Genomic DNA, 6,000 nt, shown 5'->3' with positions numbered 1-6,000 from the left:
TCCAGCTCAGATTAAGTTAATATGAAACATTGCCAGTGCTGAAGAAGGAGGTGGTCACTGGGAGAGGTGGTCTTTCAGCAGTTAAAAACCCCTAATGATGCTGCACTCACGTCCTCACATAGACTTCTTGGAAGCCTGGCATTTAATTTTAAAATACTTTTGAAATAACCTCTACAGAAGTTGGTTAAACACCCACATCATTAAATACAAACACTTTATGTATATAAAAATCACAGATACACATAGTTTGAAAGTGCTTCTTTCTTTGTTTAACAGCCAGACCATAAATACCCAGTCTTGTGTTTCTGCTGGAAGAATGACATAAAAACACAGAGTAAAACCTTGAGCTGTAATAAGGAACGGGTTAGAATTTTTTATTTTATTTTCATAAATACAAATAAAGGCAAGCATAGAACTGCATTACATTCTTTGAGAAAATTGCTTATGGAAATAAGTTATAGTGTCATCCTCCACACAAGTGAGAAAGGCAGATGTGCCATGGGCTGAGGAGCCTATGTACTACCTACAAACAGCAGAAATCAAAAGCCCAGTAAAGTTGATGAGAATCTTTCCACTGATATCAGTATATTTTGCCTGAGGCCTCAGTGCACATAACTACAGCACCTCTTCATATGTGATCCAGGTGGGTAGTGCATTGGCACTGGAGAGCTTCTCAAGAGAAGGGTGGGGAAGGTCATGATTTGCACCAAGGGAGTTTGGGAGGAAGGTGCAGTTAGAGGCAGGATATAGTCTAGGTACAAGACGCAGAATGATCAGAACTGAGCATAGGTGTGTAAGACAATTGCCATATTAAGACAAGAAACTAGAACCTGACCCAGGAAGAACAGACTGTCTAGGTGAGTTCTGCACACTGACTGTAGCAGAAATTTGCATTTAGCCCAAGTAAGTCTGTATACAAAGTGCCTAGTAGGGTCGTCTCTGTATTTCTTGCTGTATTCAGAAGATACAGAGACAGTACAGATAATTCTTGGTAGCAGATTCAGAGGCTCATCCGTGTATTTCTCACTTAAGCCTCATCAGACAATAAATGTAGATTTGTGGCCTCCTGCAGTTCCCTCTGATCACTCCTTCAAGCAGCTATGGTGCTGAGGCAAATCCCTCTGCTATCAGGAGACAGTGGGATGGGAATTCTGTGCAGCTCTGCTACGCCATTGCAGTGTTAATATGAGCCTAGATCTCATAACTGCCCCTATAAATTTACTCTGAGCAGGGAAGAACACCGGTGCTGATGTGGAGCAGCAAAATCAGATTTTCTTTTCAAGTAAAGCATCAGGTACCACCTATCTCAGCTGGAAGAAGAGATATGCTCAGTCCAATATCCCTAGGAAGCCCACACTCATTAAAAAGATGGGAGGAAAACTGAGCTGGCAACTGTAGACGCCAAAGGATCGCGAAGCTTTGGGATCTAGCCAAAGGTCTGCTGCAAGTGGGAGGTTGCAGCAGATTTTTGTGAATGAAAGGTCTGCAGGAGGAGGTGGAAGATGGTTGCAGTGTGTCAGAGCACCCTGAGCACTAGAGGAGCTTACTGGGTAACTACTTTTAGAAGGCTGTGGGATGGGAATGATGGGGAGGGTGGGAAGGCACATGCCCAGGCCCTGCATTTTTGTGAGGGTGCAGTTATTACAGGTTGTAATTGTCCCACACACACACTTAGTGGGGATGATGGTAGGTTCAAATGTTAGAAAACACCTTACAACCTGTAATTTATTTTCCTAATAGAAACTCTCCTAAAATAACAAACTCAGTTTTGGGACTATCTGTAATTTCTGGCTTTTTACTCTTGGATGTTAAATTCTGGGGCTGGTAAGGCTGCAGGCTGGTGTTCCTAACTACTGAGGCTCTCTGATTACCTAGCAAAGAAGTTCAGTGGCAGCAAAGTCATCCCTCCACTGTTTGCTTCTGTACCTGCTCTGCAAAGACCGACCACTCTGGATATGCAGCCCTGGGCTTAAACTGTGGGCAGGACCATCCATTGCTGCAAGCTGAGAGGGTGGGTTTTGTGGTATGAAAGAGCTGGAGCCGCCATCCCACTCCATCCAGGACATTGTGGATGGAGTTTCACCTTCTATCTCCTCTGAGCTAACTGCGGGCTACCAGTGAATGGGATGTGCTGGCCTCCCTCCCTCCCGCACACATGGTCTCCCTGCTGTGTGACACCCAGAGGCTGCTGCCACAAAAGACTAATCCAGCAGGATGTGGATGCGTTTCCGTGGGATCAGTGAGCTAATCCAAATCACCATGCGGGTGCGTGATTGCTAATGCGGGGATGGGAGAAAGGAAGAGCAGGATCAGCACTTTGGCAGCAAACCGCAGTTAAACTGGATTAAGCGCAACATGAAGGTGTACCCTAAAAAACCCATCACATCGCAATGATTTCCATTTGTTACCAACACCATAGACTGACAACCGAAACTTGCAGGAATCCGTATGGTCTTGTGTTTAATGGATGAATACAATACAATTCTGTCAATATAAGATTTTACAGGTAGCTTCTGGTATATCATGAGATTAATGAAGGGTAAAATGTGATAATTATTGCATTAAAATAGTGAAATAATGCAGTCGATTTTAAGACCACTACTTATCATTTATCAATAAGGCATAGTGCAACTTTTTCTGCTGGGACAACTGTAGCCTGCAAGCAAGCATTTTAGATCTGTGATGACATGGACTGTCTGGGGACATAGTTATAGGTTAGAGCGTCTCATCATGATTACACGGTCACCCTTAATGGATCCATTTAGTCTGGAGATTTTGCTAGTCTGCTGTGTACATAGACATTAATCTGAGATGAGAACTGATGTCTCCATTATAAAATGTGAAATGTGAAAGGAAGATAGAGAAGGCATGTTTTCCTCTGTTTGCGTATATTAGGTTGGCGTGACAAGGGACTAAGAGAAAGGTTTATAAAAAGCGAGATTTAATGAAATGATGCTTTTTGGGGGCAGAGGCACAGTGCAATGTAATCAGTCTCATGTTTCTTAATGAGGTCTAGGTCCCCATCTAATTTTAATTGTCTGCCTGGAATACTAAAATACTTTCAGGAACTTATATTCTGCTTATTGTTAACAAAGGGCATACAACACTCAAGACGGTTCTTCCATTTCTTGCCTCATCCCACCTTATCCATTAGGATTCTCAGTACTACAAGAAAGTGAATTTTCTCCCATTAATAAGAATCTCAAAACCCTGCAGTTTTCTATGAATGATACTAAGTACCTCACTGTAGGAAGCAAAATATATATAAAAGAGCATGTTTTATACAAACATAGCAAAATACTGGCTTTTTCTTTGGGGAACATAATTTAATCGTCTTTTTTTTCCCCTTCAGCGTTCACAAGACCTAAAGCAGAATGTAATTGTTTGAACTTCAAACTCTGCTTCTGTAATAGACAAAATAATTTTATGACAAGATGGCTTGTTGAACCAGAAAAGTACACAGCTGAGTCTTGTTGTAGAAGGCAATCTGTGTGCTTCCTCTGCTGGCATAAATTCATGGCTGCAGGGTTACCCCTGGCACGTTGAGAGGAAAAAAGGTTCCAGCATGAGCTCTGTAGAAGGGAGCCCCCTTCCACCAAAAACAGAAAGCCAAAATTTTCAAATTTTGGTGGAAACAAAGAAAACCCCAATATTTTGAAGGGGTATGATCTGCACACAGTTTGAAAGCACACTAGACACTAATCTTGTAGAGCAAACACAATTAAAAGCAGGGAAAATGTCAGTCCTGGACAGCACAATAATATTTTTTGTTATTAATAGGGAAATGTGCATTTATCCTTCAGCACAACAGAAGAATGTCAGAATATGGGTGTTGTAAATTTTCTTAACAAGGCCTTACAGAACAGAAGCTTTCTGGACAAACTGTATAAATATGAAATAGCTAAACCAGTGGATGAAAACCCACAGATATAATTATAGTTCATTCCTGCACACTGAGTCATCCTGACTATGGGTTCTCATTTCAGAACAATGCCCAGTCCTTTCTGCTCTACTTTTGGAGAGGTTTGTTCAAGCAGGGACTTACTCTTCCATGGATGAGCCAAGGAACTGAACATGGGTAAGATATTTTTTTAAGATATTTAGTGCTAAAAAATGTTTCCAAAACACTGCTGGAGGATGTAAATTCCTGTACCTCAAAGGCAGTTGTGGTTCAGGACCTCATAAGTAGTCTCACACCATAAAGAGTTAGGCAGACCATTTTAAGTCTTGGCTGTAAAATTAATGATGAGAGTGTAGTAAGAGTGTGGAACAGCCGGTGGGTCATTTATGAAGTGCAAGAATAAAGATAAAGGGAGCAGCACGGGGAATACGCCTCTTACACCTTGCGCAGCTGTAGGGGAGGGAAGAGGAGGAGCCTCATATAGGGACTCCGTTACCTCATCAGTCTCCCGGGAGGGTCAAGGCTGCTCAGAGTTGTGGCTGGTTGACCTCTATATGCTGTTCCAGAAGAAGGTGAGCCCCCCAGGCCCATGGGGTTCAACTGTGCTTATTTCTTTTGCCAGGCTCTAGTATGCCCTGCAGGGAGCAGCAGGGTGAGCAGGGAGCCAAGGGTGGCAGCGGGGTAGGACTCCTACCCACCCGGCGCAGACCCACGGCATCCAGGCAAGAGGATCAGAGCAGTTCTGAGGGCAGTCACCTGCGTGTGCTGAGAGTCCAGACTGCCAGGCTGCAGGGATGAGGCAGGGCTGAGGGCCCCAGCACAGCTTCACACAGCCCTTTCCCACCTCACTCTTGCCCAGCAGGCCACTGCTGGGATTTCAGAGCAGCCCTTCAGCCAGGCTCTGGAGGGTGACGGGCTGCAGAGCCTCTGAGTGCACCCGAAGCCCTGGCACCAGTGTGGGGACAATTCAGAACAGGTAACCAGTGGTATGCCCCAAGGCTCTCTTAGTCTTATTTACTGGAAAGGATTAGCATGTTTTCTTTCCATCTCAACAAATATTTTGGCAGAGGAAAAGGAGAGATCTTGGAATACGAATGAATAAAACAGTCTTAGTTCAAGCACTACTATAACTACATACCCTTCAGCGGAGCTCCCTTCAGCTATGACTAACTCTCCGTCCTGGCTGAGGAAATCCCACTCTGCAAGAAGCACTAATGACAAGGGTGAAATACGAGCCAACTGCTGTTTCCACTTCTGCGTAGCTCACTAGCAGGCCCTATACACAGCCCTGTAGCGTACAAGTTCTAGTGCAGTGTTCCCTACCAACCCTTCGTCACCGAACAAAAGCCTTTCAGCCATGTCCTATTTAACCAAGGGCAAAGTAAACCCAAATAAAAGTCTTCAGTGTCAGACACGCAGCATTTCTACCCAATTCAGAAATGGATGCACAGTTTTGTTTCTGACCTTTAGGTAAATAAGCCTTTAGCATGCAAATACATACTATTTAAACTTTAAAAAGAAAGTTTCTAAACAGTAATGTGCCAATTCAGCTATAATTATGGTATCAATTCAGTAATATGAGGGTTTAATCCTGTCCTCATCTAAGTCAAAAAAGCAGATTCTGCTAGCTTATTTCTTCTCATTCACAGAAATTCCTGATGTCAATACAAAACCACATGAAAAGGGCTGGGACCCATCTGGCTATGTGGGTAGGCTATTTGATTATTTCATTGTTCAAACACTGTACGTGACGCTTAAAGCCTGATGTTGCCTCTTTGATTTTCATTACTCCTTAGTGGGCTCTCCAAAGTCTGGTTGTTTTTTTCTTTTCTAGTACTCTAATTTATCAAAACTTAATACTCTTTTTAATTTGTCTTAGTAAGGACTATAGATTGACATTGGGAAGCTAGGAGCAAGTTATTTATAACATGTTGCTGTTGTATTAACAATTCTTCCATGAATTTGTCACTTTTTTAAATACAAAAAATTATTTTTGGCCCCCACTACATCTCATGGTGGGGACCTCCATTATTCATTTTAAAGTCTCTGTCTGATAGCTCTTGTTCAGAGAAAAAAGTGTACAGTTGTCCCTAGTCATC

The sequence above is a fragment of the Phalacrocorax aristotelis genome, chromosome 1 (genome assembly GCF_949628215.1).
Source record: "Phalacrocorax aristotelis chromosome 1, bGulAri2.1, whole genome shotgun sequence".
NCBI classification, from domain to species: domain Eukaryota; kingdom Metazoa; phylum Chordata; class Aves; order Suliformes; family Phalacrocoracidae; genus Phalacrocorax; species Phalacrocorax aristotelis.
This window is presented reverse-complemented; position numbering follows the sequence as displayed.